General features: G+C 37.8%; 1 protein-coding gene across 2 annotated transcripts in view; it reads left to right on the plus strand.

Annotated features, from left to right (window-relative positions):
- The window catches only part of Nt5c (5' nucleotidase C), a 55389-nt gene extending 46801 nt beyond the window's left edge, over positions 1-8588 (plus strand). For both annotated transcript variants that reach the window (XM_083127291.1, XM_083127292.1), the window contains one exon: positions 5374-8588. The gene's annotated coding sequence lies outside the window, so the exon portion shown is untranslated. The remainder of the gene's footprint in view (positions 1-5373) is intronic.
- The last annotated feature ends 11580 nt before the right edge of the window (positions 8589-20168 follow it).

Below are 20168 nucleotides of genomic sequence, written 5' to 3' on the forward strand. Positions count from 1 at the left end.
TAAAATGTCAACAACACCCCCCCCCCCTTCAAATTATGTGATGTAACATATGAATGTGATATATTACTCTTATTACTCTTCAACTACAGTTTTTTTGCTGACATACTTTTACATTTAAATTATTACAAAACAAAAAAAAAATACTTGTTTGCAATGTGCAACAATTAGGGGTCCAGCAGCAAAAGTTCAATTTTCAAAATCATCTGAAAATTATGATTTTCTATTTTTTTCTTTTGACCCAAAATTGGGGTACAGGGATTACATATCTTCAAATAGTGCTTCTCTGCAAATTTGGTCCATTCAGCATCTGTCGGGCCGATGTCAAAATCAATATTCCAGATTTTTTTCTGTAAGATAGCAACACTGCTTTTATTATACATTATTATTTTTTTCCCCAAAGAAGCATCTGCAACTTTGCATAGCTGTAGAAATATGCCACTGCTACATACTTCTAAAATTTTTTGTTCACTTCGGTCTATTGTGGTGGATGCAGGGACATGATGAATATGAATTTTTGTGTAAAAGTTCAATTTTCTTCTTCTTCTTTCTTTAAATTTCTTTTTTGGGAGGTAAAATGTATAACTTTCATCTCCGCTAAGAGTCCAGTCATTCCAGAAAAAAAAAAGATTGTCTTTTCCTCTGACTAATACATGGGAGAAGCTCCCATTTGCTGAAGATTAAATGGTTAGCTACGATTTAGTAATAATTTACTGAGGTATCTTAATCATTTATGAAAATTGTGGTACATATTAAAAATCAAAATTTGTGTGAAACTTGTTTGTTTTGACTTTGTTACCAAGAATTATCAGGACATTACACACTAGTGTGTAAATGTGTGAACATCTATCACCAGTTTTACTGAGTGGATTTCACAGATTTTCATGGGAAATGCAGCCCATTTTAACATGAAATTATTGCAAACAATAAGTGGTATAAATTCAACATCAAGAGTTATACCACAATATTTGAAATATTCCACTAATTTTAATTTGTATACATGTATTAACCATTAGTATTTCGTGATATTACAAAAAAATCCAATAATGTGATAATTTTAATACTAATAATTTCCAACTGCTATCTATAATTTACTTATAGAAGAAACTATTTTCAGTAAAATATGTCATTATAAATATCCCATGCATGTAGAATACAAATAGGCAGTGCCTGTAACCATCACACTGGGAATTTGCACTTCCTGCATCTATATTTGAAACAGTACTAGTTCTGGAATTAGTGGTGGTGATTAGTGGGGCAGTTGCCCCCACCAACTTTTGGCCCTGCACTATAGCCTCTTGACATTAAGCCTTGTCTACCAAATAATTAAACTGTCCTTGCCCCACCAGTTTTGGCACCTAATCGCCGCTACCATCATGAATTCTCATGTTCATTTTTTTTCTTTAACCCATCTATGGAACTCAGTGCCATTGGTCATTTTTGAAATGGGTTGCATTTGCAATGAATGTTGTCACTTGAGCTTGAAACTTGAGAAATTTAAATTATGATCGCTAATTACAATCTTTTAATCCCCACCTAACATACATGCATAATACAAGTAGGCAAATTCGCTTTTTTAACTGTGGTTAAAACTATTCTAAACTATGTACAAGCATACATTCAGAACACCACAGGATTTAGGTTTTGTCTGCAACCCTTTCAATTTCTCTCCAGGATTAACTAAATACAAACATTCACGTCTAGCAGATTGGAGCACAAATAAACAAATCACCCAATGGCACGGTATGCCAGAGACCCGGGTTCGAGTCCTGGTCGAGCCTGCATTTTTCGCTTGAAACTTCTACGTAAATCACCCATTGTCAGCAGCAAATGATGGGCACTGTTACTGTTGCCATATCGGTTTAAACTCACCTGCTAGAAAAATTTAGAACATATTAAAATATTTTAAAAAGTTTTGTTGGCAATATTTACTCACTTGCAGTTCTTGTTTGTGATATATGTGACACAAAAATTTAATTGCTATTTGTTGGAAAGGTCTGCTATTTCATTGTACAAAACCGTATTAAATAGTTGAACTTGTTGGAATTTGTATATGCACAGAGAGGCCAATCAGGACTGGACCTACAGTTTATAGCAGAATCCGAACAACAATGTGCCTCCCATGAGTATTGAACACAGAACCTGTCTATTAGAAGGTAACAGCGTTACCACTATGCATCAGGGAGGAAACCTTAATTTATGTTAGAAAAATTATGACAAACTTTTAATTTTTTCTGAGTCTGGGACTGTGTCTGCAAGAAAGTTGTAGAGAATTGTTCAACCCTGCCTTTTATGTTTAGCTGGAAATGTGTGTGAGCCATTTTGAAGAAAGATGCATTCATAGTTATTTTCTCACTTTGCTTGTATATTTCTGATGCCTCACATGATTTTATGCCCCAGCCTTGAAGTTAGTATGGCATTGGTGACCTCATTATAATTATACTAATATGCCATTTGGGAAAACCTTCAAGTTAATGAGAGCAACTAAAACATGCCATTGTATATTCATATATGATCGTATGTTGTACATATGTACAGTATAATCTTTATATGGTTTTTATATCATCAGGTAGGATAAAACTTGTCTGTACAGTATACTGTTGAAACTACCAGAAAATAGAGCACTTTATATGCATTTATTGTGTAATGCAATATTTTATTTGCCTTTGTGTAATAAGAATTTTGAAAAATGTTGCTAGAAATTTACTAGAAATAGTGTATGCCTGTGTACTTCCACACATACTTATATCACCATGAATCATATGTTTTTCATTATTGTTTTCTAAGGCTGGGTCAAGGAAGATGTATCGGTATTCACCAGTACCAATGGTATCAGTATTAGTTGGATTTTGGGTACTGATACTGGTCGTTATTTTTCTGTCATTTTGGTCTTTTGTGTGTTTAAGAATGTCACGCAACACTTTTGGAGAGTCTAATTATCCTGGAAATTATTTCAAGTTTGAAGTTTCCATTTATTTGGCAACAACATTGTGTGGCAAAACTGTATTTTGTGAATAGATATTTTAATTAGTGCTGAACCGATACCAATGCTGATACTTTCACCGATACTCATCGATACTGATTCTTGAAAAATTCGAGTACAAAATTTCAAAGCTAGTTACTTACTTATCACATCACATTCCATTAATTACGTTAAATAACTCCCAAATTGGAGCATTATACCACTTTAAAATGTCTTGTGACATTTGGTGTTTCTTTCATGTGAAATTCTCTACAGACCCAGAGGATGCAAGCCACGGGTCTCTGCTATTTCCGGCTGTGTCCTGGCTTGACAATTGTGCCCTCTTGTTTGAAGCTCCCCCGTGGTGCACACCATGACCCTCCGTAACACTTTTCTTCTGGGAAACTACCCTTTCCTGGTCGTTAATCTCTCGTGATCCATCAATCTGCTGCCACCAGGTTCGCCTTTGTCCCCAGTTGCTAGACATTCGTCCTTCATGTCCTCGCCGATGTTGTCCTAACGCAGATAGTGTGGGGGCAATAATCGTTTGTGACGTAGACTTGGCCATCAAGTATCAATTTATTGTAGCTAATGAAAGCCCGTCTTCCCTCTCTCCTGGCATCCCACATGTGCTCCGTCAGAAGTTGCCTCTGCCTCAGGATCTGCAGTGAGAAGTCTTCTCTGAAGAATTCCACCCCTTACACAGAAGGGAAGATTACAAGAAGAAATCATTGAATCTACAACCCTCCCTCCCCGCTTGAATGTAGATAATGAATTGTGACCTTCACCCATCCTTTCCAGGAACTCCACAATCATCTGACCTGGAAACAGCCCAACATGATAGTAATGCTGATTTTAAAAATTCCCATCTTTCTTACCATATGAGTTTGGAAATGAATGATTTATTTTATTTACACACAGCCTTTACCAGGTAGTTACATGCCTTTGAGGAGTTTGGTTCCAACTTTCACTAAGCCCTTACCTTTGATCTTGTCATGTGCTTCCCGATAGGGTGGGGGTTTGTCAAGCATTTCTAGGAAAAACTCCATGCAGAACTTCTTGTATTGGCCTACCAACCTGTCTCAAGGAAGGGTGAAGGAACTTTTGAAAAGGACAAATTTTGCTCTTAGTCGCGGTTCTTGCGACTCAAAAAAATGGCATCAGATGGTATCGGTAGATAAATTTTAACTGATACTTACCGATACAGATACATCGGTATCGGTTCAGCCCTAATTTTAATATTCTGGTTAAATTGTTGACTATTTTGAAGGAAAACTCTGATAAATTGATGCTTATAATTTGAATGGAATAAGCAACAGGGTGGGTACTCACCGCAAATTCCAGGAATTCTGTGCGAATTGCTCTGTGTACATGAAAAATTGCAACTTTTATTAATCCAAATCCCATTGAATTTATACATATCTATGAATGCCGTGAGGCAAGTTTTTCACAGTTTAACTGTGTGGAAAATAAAACGGAATTCTCTCAATCCATTTACTTTGTTAATGTCCTTTGCAGAACAATCTATCTGACAGATGGGAGATTATTGCAAGATATCTCAGAATTGATTAATTAAATTTGAAATTATTATACAATTAACAATTTTACATAGACTAGGATATCCCATAACATTTGTGACTTGTGTTTGTAGATGTATTTCGAGTCTGCGCATGCGAAACGGCAAATGTGAACTTCGCACCTTAAATTAAATATATGCACTGTTTAATTCAATTGAATTATAATTTTTGGATGCATTGGAATCACATGGACCCTTTATATTGTTAATATATGTGTGTGTGGGTGGTGAGAGGCAGTAATACATAAGGTTGAAAGAAAACATCTGTTTGCACCCTTGATTTTTATTTTTGGAAAGTTTGCCTTGAAAACTGGGAATTATACTTGAATTTTATCATAGTCCTAGAGTGGCCACCGTGTTATAATTTGAATGTAATAAGCTACCACTATATTAGTCAATATGTTCAACTTTTGTTACAATTTTTCAAACATTAGTATCGGTGGGAATCGGTAAGGATATCAGAATTTGTATGTGTATCGATTCAAAGTGGTATTAGCTCAACCATATTGTTTTCTCAATCAGATATATAGTTTTGTTAGTAATTCTGTGTAATAATGTGTGTGTACGCAATGACCACCACATCCTAGGTTGACCACTCCTACTGTTGCTGCTTCTATACCATACTCACTCACTCTTCAATCTCCAGTCACCATGGTTACCACTCCATTACCTTGTGCAACCATCACCTTACAGTGTTATGATATGGTCATTTTTGAACTTCTCTCACCAACCATTGTCCTATGTGTGGATCTTGAATCCTCGTTGAGAATATAGTCCAAATTTTATGGTATTTCTGTTCCAAATTTTCAACAACTTATGGTAGTTTTTCGTTTTTCAGTTCCATGGTCCTTCACTCAGCTGGCTGATGGCATGTAGCATAGTTCAAAACGAAGAGAGTATTTATTGATAGCATTTGTACATGAACTTATTTTTGTAGTAATTTTAGAGAATATCCTTTTGTTGACAGGGAAAGTTCATAGTTGATGGTTTGTTGTAGAGACTATTACTCTGAATGACTGGTTGGTTGTGTAGCGAAGAATCTTTTCATAAGTTTTTGTAGTTGACAAGTTTATGATTTGAGAATCCAGTGTATGAAATGTATGTTGTGACATACAAGTAGGACTCGGAAGTTGACAATCTGAAAAAAGTCTAAAAAAAAATACCTATAAAATTACTTTAGATGTTAATATGCAAACTTACATTTTTCATAAATGGAAAAGAGTTGAGTACTTCTGAAAATACTTGAATAATACTGGCCACCAATGATTTTGTTAAATGAATAATTTTCACTGATTCTCATGTTTTTTGGTTAGCTGATTCTGAATATGAAGTCAGAATTTCTTTATCAAGCTCCATTTTTTTGTAACACGTTCTAATTTTTTTTTGAGTTGTAACCCATTTTTATCATTAAGCTCTATTATAGGAGCAAGAGTGAGTTCCAAAACATGAATAAAACTGACTTGCTTTGCTTAAAATGTTTCTGCGCAAGCCAATCACTGATGACAACAATGGCATTGTTGACAACAATGATAAAATACTGATTTATTGTCATCAGGATAAACAGCAATGGTAATATTTCAGTTGATATCTGGTTCCCTTATGTTTGTGACATAAATAAGTTTGTTGACACTAATTTGTGCATATTTTGTGTAATTTGTATTATTTTTTCGGTGATACAGAAGTTACAGTTGGGAGGGGAGAAATTCAGTGGGGTACCTCACCGAGAAGCTTTTCTAACCTATATTTGCACTGTTTTGTATAAACAGTTAACCGTACTGTAAAAAGGAAAGAAGCTGACTTCCATGTACTAGAGAAAAATAACCCTGGACACCAAACTAGATTAGGCCTACATATGCATATTTTTCTGGAGCGTAAATATTTATTTCTTGAACTTTTTGGATGGGCAGTCAGGGGGAGAAAGCTATTCTCAAGGAGTGTTGGGTTTGATCCCATTCTGAGGCACATTGCACCATTGTTAGGATTAAAATTTAAACTGTACGTTCAGTTGCGATTGACCTATCTGAGGATAAAGTTGATTTAAATCAAACTTAGAAAAATATTCTCGACATTAAACGTGATAAAAGAACATTTGAGCCTTCAAAAACATTAGGTATAATAATATATCCAAAAACCTGCCAGTTGGGAGAGGCGATAATACCTATCGCCCTCCCCATGGATCTGCGTCTGCTGTGAGTCAACTTCGAAAAGAAACATAACTCAATTGATTAGATTTTTGCATTAAAGAATCTCTGGAATACCATGATATTACTTCAGCTAGAAGGCCTGTGCCTCACATGTTTGAATGAAGCTGAGGTGGCAACAAGGGGATCACTCCAAGAGGTTTTAAAGAATTTCTTCAGAAATCACAAAACAGATAACTACAAAGAACTTGTTAGGAAGAGTCTTGATAACTACAGAAAGTAAGATGTAATATGCTCCTAAAATTCCATTTGTTGGTCTAACATTTGGGCTTATCACCCTCCAAGTGTAAGTGATGAACATGGAGAACGTTTCCATCAGGAAATATACACCATGGAAAACTGTTACCAAGGTAAATGGAGCCCACAAATGTTAACTGACTACTCCTGGACTCTCAAGAGAGATGTTCCTCAAGCTAAATACAGCAGAAAATCCTTTAGAAGTAAATTTTAGGTCAGTATACAGAATATGTAACTTGTATTAGTATCAATAAAGTAATGCTATTTCATTCCAACAAAAAATCTGAGCCCGATAGAGAAGAACAGTAAACATATTTGAAATCAGCAGAAAAAATGCTATTAGTATCGCCTTTTCTTTTCCATTTAAGAGAAAAAGTTAAAATTTGTTGTCCAGTGTAATTAGTCACAACTGGATGTTTGGTGGTTTAAACTAGTGAAGTTTAGAGAAAAAATAACTATTAAGTGCAGTTTTACATTTTATGTTCAGTTGCCCCCAATTATGAGTCTTCTCGTTCCCAACCTCATTTTGTTATCTGGTGCCAGACACTGAGATGATGCATGCTCTCTGTTTTTGCACTTTGAACCGAAGTAAAGTAACTTCCTGTTGTAGAATTTCTTGAGAGAAAATACAACCGGAATGCATGAAATGGTTGTGAAGAGGCCAAATAGAAAAGAATAGAAATGTCTTTATTTATTAGGTGTGTTACAACAAACCCTTGTTACCAATATAACAAACCAAAAAGAAAACTAATACAGTGGACTCAATTTTACAGTTTTCAACAGACATTGATGAAAAACCTTAAAATGTGGGAAACTTTATAGCATTTTGCTATTAAATGTATAATGTCAAAAGCAATAACAGTGTTTAACAGAAGATACTGTCTTATGCCGGAAAATACATTATTATTCACTCTATATTTATAAAAAAAATTGATTATTTTGTAACATGAAAAATTTCAAGTTTTTTTTTCTTCCCTGGGGTTGACCTCTGTAGCAGAGTGGTTAGCATAACATGCTACAATGCCAGGGGTGGTGAGTTCGAATCCCACCCTGGGCATGAGTCTTCAACTTTATGAGTGTCCCTTCATCAATTGCATCACATAGTTACTCATCCTCATCTTTGCAATTAACCAAAAGAGGCAGATAAGCAAAGTAAAATAAACCAAATCAATCAATCCTCCACTGGGTATGATGATGCATACAAATTTGTGAAATATTACCTGTTATAAAATAATAAATGTGATGTTTAATAATATGTTGTGAATAATAATAACAAATGTTGTCAGGTTCTAATTGAAAATAAATGTTTTAGTATCCTCTTCAAATGCCCCACCCCCCTCCTTTAAAATCAGATATGACACATCAACTTCCGAGGCTTACGTGTAAAGTATATACCTGCTTGTGCAGCAAAGGTTCAGTGATCCAGTTTTGTGAGTACCCCACCGAAAGATCACATGAACCATTTGGGTGTTTGAAATTTCACAAAAGGTTTGCTTGTTGTAGTATTAAAAGGAACATGACAGTGACTTACTTAATGCATTCTAGCTTGACACAGAATTGTATATCCAATAAAGGTAGTTGACTCAAAATTATATGTGACACAGGAAATATAGTTTTGGACAAACTTACTACTTTGTTTTTAATATTTCCCTCTCGACGGTGAAGGTCACTTATTATGGTGAAACTGGGAATTTATTTACAGGGTGGTCCATGGTGATGGTGTGTCACACCAAAAACTGAAGCAAATGCATCAAAATGAGACAATGACACATGTAGCAAAGGTTGCAACTGCACTAATGTTATGCAAAAGTATATTAGTTGGCTGCAAGGTACACAAAAGGACAAAGTGAACTGTCCTAAATTTGTAAGAAGTAACTCAATATACAGAATAGTATCAATGGGGTTTCTAACATGCCACCAGACCAATGCAGGGTTAAATTATCATCCAAAGCATTATATTTTGCATACTCTCATACTTCAATCTGGAAGTCCAGTCTCGATTAGCCTATCTGTGCATAAAGTGGACTTGAAAAACAACTCAAACAATTTAGTTATGTTCAATATATACCTCCCTGGTGGTCTAGTGGTAATGCCAACGCCTTGCAATCAAGGGGTTCTGGGTTCGATACCTGGTGCAGGCACATTGCACAGTGGTTCGGATCCCACTTTAAAACTGTAAGTCCAGTCCCAATTAGCCTATGTGTGCATAAAGTAGACTTATAAACAATTCAATTCAATATATAACCAGAATTTCGCAATAGAGTTACTCACAGTTGGACATAACTTAGGTACTTCATTGTTTTTATGTTTCAATATAGTTCCCTTGTCTATCCATGCACATCTGCTAACATGCCTGTGGAAAGAAATCTCATGTTTTCTGTCTCAATCCGAAGTGTGTGTGTCACCTTCTCAACTTCTTTATCAGATGTGAAGTGTTTCCCAGAAAGAGCCTCAAAGAAGCACAAATCGGTAGAGGCTAAATTACTTGTAAGTCAACATTAGTGTGAACAGTGACAGCAGGAGTATGTGGACAGACATTGTCATGTTTCAATCAAATGCCTATCAGAGTTTAAGCAAGTTCACGATATTTTCATCTTATTGCTGGCATCAAGCGATCCCACAACAAAGCACTATAAGAAGCACTGGTCATAGTTGTTGCCTTTGTTGAGGTAGCCCTCAAGAATGACCCCATATCTGTTCCAAAAAGGCTTTTCCTTAGGATGGTTGCAATGTCACTTTCTTGGGTCTAGAAGATGGATGGCAATATTCCATGCTGGCACTCATGCTTTCAGGGTTAAAGTGTTGTTTCCAAGATTCATTCCCAGTGATTATCTGACCAATAAAGTAATTCTCATCAGCTCTGTAGCATTCCTGATGATGTTGACATGCATCCACATGTCTGGCTTCCGATTGTTGCATCAACAGAAACTTTTCTGTAGTCCAGCCTTTGCTACAGTGCTTCCACCATTAACACGGGGGTCTCAACATTGGTTATATTTCTAGGTAAACAAGTTGGCAAAAGGAATTGAAAAGAAAACATTTATAGTGTGAGTATTGGTGTAGATTACAACAGTAGGATTGTGGTTCATAATTACAACAGTAGGATTGTGGTTCATAAGTAGTTATTTCATAGTTGTAGGTAGTGGGTAAATGCCCCCAATAAGCATATCGATATTGCAAAAGATACTTTCGTGGCCTGCAGGATGTAATGGTAACATCATCACCTTGTAATGAAGGGGTCCCAGGTTCGAAACCCGGTGGAGGTATATAGTGGTTCGGATCGCACTTTAAACTGTAGGTCGTCCTGATTAGCCTTATGTGCATAAAGTGGACTTAAAATGCGAAACTAAAAATATATACTTTGAAAAGTAACAGAGTTCCAGTTAATTACTGTGCTCAAAAATTAACTCACAATTTCAAAATATAATCTAGTCACTTTCACTGTTGTTGGATATTTGTAATTTTTTTAAAATTGTATTTATAGGCATTGAAAATATTGTAATTGCTAGTTATTCTGAGGCCCACTGCACACAACTAAAGATCTGCGGCAATGCTACTTTTCAGGGATATAGTGGAATGTCTGCAGTTATAACAGGTTTATTAAAATTTACAAATTATGGGTATTTTTTGTTAACCTTGAAGGACCAGTAGTTCATGTGGCTTGGATGTTCTTCACAAGCCGTACTTTCCGTTCTGTTCAATATCAGTTCTCTCATGGAAACATTACAAAAAATATACACATTACTTTAGCAAAGTAATGATTGGGCTTGTTAATTTTGAATAAATATTTAATGTATTATGTTTAACACTACTATCATGGAAGCAGTCAATTTGAGCATTTTTGTATGATTTTGGGCATTATCTCTTTAAAGAATTGACCTGTCTACTTAAGTATAGAGTCATTTTATGAAATGTATTTTAGATGGAGACATAAAACTTTGAAACTAATTTGTAGCAAATGCGGGAAGATGATTTTTCCCTTCCACCTAGAATTACTGATTTTGGTCATTTTGGCTGCCATCATCACTTATTAGTTTGAGAGGCATTTTCTACTTATTGTCCTTTGGAAATCAAATGAAATGCAACTTTGTCATGCGTTTTATTTTTTTGCATTCATCAGAATTTCAATGTAACTGCCATATTTCTTTCATTCATCTTGCTTTGCAAAGAATGGAAATATACCATTGCCTTTTTATCAGGGGAAGGTATAGAAAACAGAAGTTTCTGAGCTGTATTCACCTGACTGTTGTGAAACAAGTGGGGCAATCTTTTTCAGAAAGAATTAAATTTTGCAACAATGTATGGCATTGGTATTTAAGAGTCCCGCACAGTGGCTGTACAGTCTTAAGATTTCAGCCAGTATATCGGCAGAGGCGTCGCCTGAAGGGGGTTCACGGAGCACACGAACCCCCAACTGAAAATGGGAAAACTTCAATTTCTTTCTTCTCTTCTTTACAAAACACTACATTTCAAGATACTTATTTTACAAAGCAGCTTTTTTCGTTCATAAAGTCTTCACAATGCTTCAAATTTACCAATTTCCTCCGACTGTTGACAAGAGAAGCTCACCAAATCAGGCAGCAAAAGCCCCGGGGCACATCTGGCGCTATGAACTCCCTCTGCTGTATTCTTCCTGTGTTCTTCCTGCTCCACCGAAGAAGCCGAGAGAAACCAAGGGGGGAAACTGGAAATCGGAGCACGTGCTCCTTCCGAAAGAAACTGTCAACAGATGGCAGCAACTGTTAAATGTGCGGATAGCGTCAGAGGCACGATTTTTTTGCGATTCCCAAGTATTTTATTTTTCGCTTCATTTAGCGTTTGTATTGGAGAAAAGTAAGCAGTATTTAAGATATAATGCAAGCACTGTTTGCATTGTTATAGTAATTCCTAAGGTCTTCGATGCTTTTTCCTAATATATTTTCTTTACAGCCCATTTCGCCAAAAATTAAAGCCGCAAACTTCCTCAACCACTCCATTGCAAAAAGTTGTTGCGCACCCGCCGAAGCTTGCAGTCGCATGGCAAAGGTTTTGTTTTCAAACACTATATCACCAAAATGAGCAGATTTACACTTACATCGACATTTTAAATGTGTTGCTTTAACCTTTAGATAATGTAGACGAGTCAAAAAGAAAGAAGACGAAGACACTGCTAGTAGAAAATAATATTTATCTTGGTACACATATATGCAAGTATGGATATCCATTATATCTTTATTGAAAATAAATTGTAATCGTTATAAACTCCTACAGGTAAACTTTAAAACAATAATTTTAATTGCAAATTGCAATTCGCATCATGAAGTTTGAGCATTGCCAGAGACTTACCAATGAATTGTAGGAAAGCTGCTGTGAAATTACAAATAGCTATTGAAATTGAAAATAATAATAATAATAATTCGTTGGTATCATGGTTAGTAGAAATGGTGGTGGGGTTAATTATTAGGAATAGGTAAAATAATTTCCAACACTAAATAAGGAGAGAGGAAGGCATTTCAATATATCAAACTGTTTTTGAGGGTATTGACGGGCGGGGGGGAAGTTAAGAGGAAACGATAAATCCAAACAGTGGCGGCGAAGGGGCAGTCGCCCTCCCACTTTCCCCCCGCACTATACCAAACCTTAAGGCTGGTTTACATTGGTCGAATAAGCGGGAGAGTTACTAACTTGTCTACTCGACTCGACCATTATGTGGCGAGAAGCTGTTTACACACTTTCTATCAAAGTTTTATAGTGGCTGCAGCTGTTTGGTGATCCTTTGACAATATGAACACGTTGACGTAGTTAACGATTTTTTTTAAAGAAAGCTCTACAACAGTTCACACATTTTTTTTTTACGAGAAATGAATACAATAATGCACGAGAACAAGTCTAGAAGAAAAATAATTTACTTAAATTTTCTATTTTCAATTGTTCTTGGTTGTACGAAGAACCAGGGACGTCGTTAGGGGGGGCACGCGGGGGCACTGGCCCCGGCAAACGTCCACGTGGCCCCGGGAAACTGTTCTGTATTTGCTGGAAATTTTACTTTGATGACAAATATTGCAAAATAATTCTTCAGTAAATTTTGCTTGCAGTTTGAAACACTTCTTCAATTTTCAGTAGCACGAACCCAAGCAAGGCATTTCTTTCTTATTTCTCTGTTTCTTGCTTGATGAACACAAACAGATGTATGTGGTCCGCCCAGGTCAGGGAAGTCTGAGACCTGTTGAAAATGCACTTTTCCTCCCTGCTGCACATCAGTTCCAGGATCCCCCAAAAACCCGCACTTTCTCTTCATCTGGTCCTGCACTGGCTCCATGGGCGCCGAAAGGACGACACTAACAGGAAGATTTAGCTACGGGTGACTAGAACTTTCTGTGTTAATTATTTTATGGTTCAGAAAATATATCCCCATGCGTTTCAAATTCCAAGAACAGAATTCTATTGCTTGTCCCTTTTTCGGCACTGGAATGAATGACATAGCGGTTCTTCTCACATGCACTCAACCGTCCTGCTAATGACCTGCCCTGCAAGGAGGGAAAGGCCACTTTCTGCAAATTTGGAGAAACATCGGAGCGGTCTGTTCATCTGTTGATTTGGTGGACAGTTAATATCTGTCAGTTTGAAGTAGGATTTGTTGTCGGAGCGGTGGTAAACGTCTGTAAACGCGAGAAGATAGCATCACGAAGTGTTTGTGATCTCGTTTTCCTACATCGCGAGTAAAATGTCCAATGAGAAGCTGCCAGATTGTCTTTCTCTGGAAACAATGGATCAGGATCGACTGATCGACCAAATATCCAACATACTGGCATTCTAAAAGAGAGTATGACTACCACACAAGATCCTGGGTTCGACTCCCAAGGTGGTTGATCTCATGTATAATGAAGAATAAACCACGTTTCAATTAAGGAAGGAAACTAGGTATGTAGCAATTGTTTTTACAGCCGGCTGCATGCTCTATAAGTATTATGTTACAAAATTTGTATATATTTCTGACTTTCTGTGATTTTTCTTTATTTAGCCTCCACCTGCAAATGAAGAAGCTGCTGCTGCTTAGGTGGCTAGGTTGGCTAGACATACAAATATAATTTATCCCTAGTCATACAGCGAATAATACTTATAATCATGAGTTATGGAGAAGCAAATAACTTATCAAGCATTTTCTGTTTCTATTTGTTGTGCAGTGGTTAACAAGGTGCATTACGATGCCAGGGGTCCTGGGTTCGAATCCCGGACTGGGCGTGTGTGTTCTCTATGATGGTCCTCTCATGAATTTCACATCACTCATTTTCATCTTCATGATTAGCCAAAAAGTGTCAGAAAAGCGATGTAAAATAAACCAAATCAATCATTTATATATTTATATATTACGCTGCTTTTCTAACTCTTGGGTTAAATGCGACTATTAGGATGAATGATGAGCCGATGTTATACTCAGTGGAATTCTTAGGAAGAAAAACTGTAAAAGTAGGGTGAAAAGAAGTAAAATTGTACGATGCATAAAAGCCATGTTTAGTTCTTCTAAAACCTTTCAATTATTGAGTTTGTGTTTTAAGTCCACTGTATGCACAGTAAGGCTAATCGGGGATCCGAACCACTATATGAATCCACCAGGTATCGAACCTGGGACCCCTTGATTACAAGGTGGCGACGCTAGCACTGCGTCATCGAGGAGGCAGAGAAAAACTTACAATTACTCAGTAAAATTAATATTGACGGTCAAGACCGGCGAAGAGTTCTTTCATTCGGTTGCACGTAGTCATCACATCGAGTCCCATAGTTTCGAGAGCAGTCCTTTCCCGAAATCTTACAAATATCTGATTTCAATAATGTGTAGTAGTAATTAAATTTACTTCATTAACAGGATTAAACATCTTGTATATGGTAAGTTGCAATATACCAAGAAATTCATCTTCAGCGCATTTACCCCTCCCCACAACCTTTTCGCCTTTAGATGGTGGCTGCCAAAAAGGGATAAGCCACTTCCGAAACCAAATTCTGGCTACCGGCCTGACCACCAGCAATCGAACCTTGAACCTTTCGATTGATTGATTAATTGAACTGGTGTTTTAAGTCCACTTTATGCACAGTAAGGCTAATCGGGACTGGACCTACAGTTTAAAGTGAGATCCGAAGAACTAGTGCCTCCATCGGGAATCGAACCCGTACAGGTTGTTGAACCTGCGAACCAAAGACGAGAGCGTAATTATTTGAGCGTGTGGGAACTTTGTTTTATCCAGTGCCATCATATATTCGGTTTTCCACACAAAAATAAGATTGATTTTAAGAAATTAGACGTGTGCATATAATTTCTTATCGTCATCATTTCCCAAGTGAACAATCAGATGCCATAGAAGACTCGGGCCCACCCTTGAACTAAGAGATACCGGATTCGATTCCGGTATGAACTGTATACATAGATGCCTAGCTTGAACTCATTACGAACACCTTTCATATTTTCACTGTTGCCAATACTTGTAAACCTGGTTCCAGCACTATATATCTAAAACCACGGAAAAGGATTTTATCTACTTCTCAATTTTTTTCCAGAAAATTTACAAATCTAAAGACTAATAACATTGTTCTTGGTGTATAAGCCATTAAGCTAATGAGTTCATTCTGCATTTAGTTTCCCGAGTAATGGCTGTGTATTTCGCGAGAGTATATCCGTAGACTGTTGGGGCTACAGAAGAAAATGATGTTCCTTTCCAATTTATTGATTGATTGAGTTGGTGTTTTAAGTCTACTTTATACACAGTAAGGATAATTGGGACTGGTTCTACAGTGTAAAGTGGAATCCGAACCACTATGAGCATCCACCGGGTATCGAACTCGGAACTCCTTGATTACAAGGTGGCGATGTTATCATGCGCCACCGAGGAGGCCGTTCATCCTTTTCTTTCCAAGATTATATATATACACACACATACATATATAATGTATGTATACAGCATAGGCCAATATGGTGTATAAATAGTGTGTTAATTTATAATAGTTTGAAAGAAAAAGCTTACGTTTTGGCCCCCCCAAACTGATCAACCTAGCTACGTCCCTGCGAAGAACGTAAATTCTTTATTTTCAATTTTACTTCTCCTATGTCTCTACAAGTCCTCCTCCGTAGCCGAGTGGGTTAAGGCATTCACTCGTCTTAAGATCGTTCGCTGCGGAACGGCGTAGGTTCGAATCCGGCTCTGGTCGGAATTTATTCGGCCTACGTATAGGGCCGGTGGCAATCCACCATCGTGAGGAAATTGGGGAGCTTCGAATGATTAAGCGTAATCCGGTCACGGAGACCTACTATAACGGCTGGGAATACGTCGGGCTGACCCTCCGACTATTCCAATTCTGATTGCAGATCTCCACGCTTAGAGGCGACGAAGGAAAGCGTGGGAGGGAGACTGGCAGTCGGTAGGTAAGCCAAGGCCCTTCAGGGCTGTTGCACAAAGGATTATTATTATTATTATGTCTCTACAAACTTTATGTTGTCGGACTTGGATCACCTCCTGTTCATGGTTGAATTTTTTTTTAAAAATACAAATACAGTTAATATGCAAAATCACAACACAGTACCACCGTACAGACTCGATACTCTCCTCAGAAAGTGTTTACATTGATTGAGTGGTCTGTCGAGTTCACTTGCGAGTGAGGAAAACAATGGGGAAGGAAGCAACTCGGTCAAGTTGCTGTCCTCCGTGGACAGCTACTCAACTGTCCTGACTACTGGAGTGAGTACTGGCTCCAGTACTCTTCCCAGTTGTTTACACGTGGAGAGTAGCTCGCCCCAGCTGCTCGACCAATGTAAACCAGGCTTTATATACAGAGGGAAATATACTGTCTTTACCCCCCCCCTTTCCGGTTCTGGAACTCAATCGCCGCCACTGAATCGAAATAATGAAAATCCACTTGGATTTTCGCTGGGTGCTCTGGCAGAGTGGCTAGCACAATACAAGATGACAGGCTCGTATTCTTTGTAAAACATGCATTATTATATTCATATCTCTTGTTTTACTTTATTTTATTATTTTTTTCCTTGTACTCTACAATTTGTTTACTTTTTTGTATGCTCACTTAATCAGTGTCACTCCAACGATTGATTTTCTTGATTTTCTATGTGTTTGTAGCCCATCTTGGTCTGGGGGGGGGGTTAAAATGTTTTTTTTTAATTTAGGCTGGGTGTGAACACACAACGATTTACTTCACGTGACGTCACTGTATAAAGGACCAGCAGTCACCCACCATCGTGAGGAAAATGGGGAGCTACGAATGAGTAACAAAACCCAGTCATGCGAACCTACAACAACGAATGGGGGTTCTTCGTGCTGACCACAGGTGTAACTAATTGGATGATCTCCCATCTCGGGAATACATTGAGTGAGTAGGATGAGGTGGGAGGGAGACTGGCAGTCGGTAGGTAGGCAGGCTGTTGTGCCGTGGGTTGTTATTATATTTTAGATACGATGACTTTCAAATACTCTGTCATGTCTGCATCTAAGAGATGAGTTCATGTTTTCTATGATATTCTAGATATTTCTGGAAGAAATATCTGGGTTCTGTACAGGTATGTAACTGAGAAAAACTTACATATCATTTGGATATTATTTTGCTCTCTGCATAGAATTTCAGGAAAGTTTAGTAGTCACTGAGAATAAAGGGATGTGTCTGAAGTATCGTATCAGAATAAAAGAGGGTCCCGGGTTCGATACCCGGTGGAGGCACTTAGTGGTTCGGATCCCACTTTAAACTGTAGATCCAGTCCCAATTAGCCTTACTGTGCATAAAGTGGACTTAAAATACCAAATCAATCAATCAGTCAGAACAAGAGAAATGCAATAATTTGGCCAGGCTGCTTTTTAAAATTCCTAATTTCTAAAATTCTTACCTTCTGTAAGAGTGAAATCAAAACTTTACAGGGCGTCTCCGATGGCCCAGTGGTAATATCATCACCTTGTAATCAAGGGGTCCATGTTCGATACTCAGTAGGAGGCACATAGATTCCACTTTAAACTGTAGGTCCACTCGATTAATCTTTCTGTGCATAAATTGGACTTAAACCCTGACAAAACTTTATAGGGTGGCAGAAAACTAAAAATGTACCAATTGCACATGGAATTTTAAAGTACATTATTTCCTTTCTTCACAAATTCAATGAAACATAATGGTGATAATGACTGCTGTTACTGATTCTGTGTGTTCCCAAGTGTTAAATCTGTATGCAGCACTTGAAGTGAAAGATGTTTGCTGGAGGGGATGCTTGGTCGAGCCTTGAAGAAACTTTGTGAGGTGTTAAACTATAGAGTTTAACATGGTGACAATGAGACAGGTGATGCTTTGCAAAAACTTACCCCCTCCCCCTCTCCTCACCTTGAGCGCCGGCTGTGTTAAAAATATCTATGTTACTTAGTAAAGTCATTTTTACTTTATTGCAAATGCACCAGGTATTTAGCAAAATAGTCCTGCCTGTGCGTGGCCAGGATTTTCGAAAGGGAGGGGGGTGTTTTTCAATTGTTAGTAGTCTGCCCATTATTTTTCCACATTTACAGGATTAAAGTTATTTATTTTAGATATGCTAAGCCAAGGGGGTGGGTTATAACACCCACGACCCCCTTTGGGCTCGCCACTCAGTCCTGGAACTTATTTTCGTTGGGACTCTGCTCCCCCAAAGTTAGGACCCAAGTTGGAAAGTCGACTGGCAACGCTGCAGTGTCGTTTCTCTTCCGTTATCGCTTCTGCGTCTGGCCAGTGACAGAAAAAAAACTCCAAGCTGTCTGCGGCGACAAAGTCTGTTGGTTTTTCTCACGTGTCTCCCCTTCCTCCATTTGACCGAAAGCGTCCGTCAGTTTTATCTCGGTCCACAAGAATCCACCACGTGTTCCTTTCGTGGCCCTCGGTGAGACCCTGTAACGCGGACTCTTTCAACCGTCGAACTGGACTACAAATTTTGACCCCGTCACGGGCAACATGCGTGTGCTTCCGACTCGCAGCGTGGTGGTTTCCACGAACCCTGTTTTCTGAAATGAAACGCAGCCAGATCATAAGTTTTTACCAGTCGGTCAAATGCTTTTTAAATGTAACTGGTAATAAATACCATTTTAAAAAAAGAAAAAGTAAGGTTCCCCGGGCCATGAGATTACCAAAAAGGGGAACCAGAATTTTATTTCGGTTGGGAGGGGCTCATCTCTTAGCAGCAGCCATCTTAAAGCGAAAAAGTGGGAGCACGAGCCTTGAAGATACATTTCTCAGTATATTACAACTTGTATGCAATATCAATGCTGAATCCCTGCTAAGGAAGTAAAATTATCACTATACATTATTTCCAGTTCCAACGAAAAATTTGTAGGGTTTGGGGTGCGGGGGCTTCAGCCCCATGATCCCACACTTGGCTACGTGCTGATGTGGAGGTAGGGCCACATACATTCTCCTCGATCTCGGCAAATTTTGGACGTGATGTGATCAGCAACATACTCCGGTCACCTAACCTCCCTGGTATCAATTTAACATGTACCATTACTTTGCCAAAAAGGACTGAAATTCATAGTTATTCAATTTTCGGTATTAATCTGATATTCCCCGGACAGATTTCTTCATTTTTACAGAAGAAACTACTTACGGTAATAAGTTCCTGTAGCATTGTCTAACATCTGGAAGGTGTTTTGTGTGATGTGGGAATGTTTCATAGCGGAAATTCAACCATTGACGCATAACTCCACGAACCATTTCCGGTAAGGTTAGGTTAGGTAGGGACACGTATAGGTTACAATAGTTAAAAATTGGTTTCGAAAAAAATATGCGTAGCCCCACACACCATTCTCGCATAGCCCCACGAACCATTGACACATAGAGCCACGAACCATTTGCGGAAACGTACGTTCTTCAGTTACAAAAACACTTTTTTTTTTAAAAAAAATTGCAATTACTTTGATCAAAAAAAGAGAGAATACACGTTAAAGAATGTTCCGCGAAGCAGATAGGTAAGTACAAATGTCAAAAATTGACAAAACGAAGAAGTTATAGGTGTCCGGGGAATATCAGATTTTTACCCAATTTTCTTATTAACGTTTACATACCTCCAAAAACAAAAGCTTTGAAGTTATGGAGGAAATTTGGTCATACGTCTACTCTGTGCGACCTCTCACATGAAAATCTATTTTTTGGAATTTTGTAAAACAATGGAATCGTTTATTCATTGAAATAAATGGATATGTTGATTTCTGCATTT

Source organism: Lepisma saccharinum, chromosome 8 (assembly GCF_977018435.1).
Source record: "Lepisma saccharinum chromosome 8, izLepSacc3.1, whole genome shotgun sequence".
Classification (NCBI taxonomy): domain Eukaryota; kingdom Metazoa; phylum Arthropoda; class Insecta; order Zygentoma; family Lepismatidae; genus Lepisma; species Lepisma saccharinum.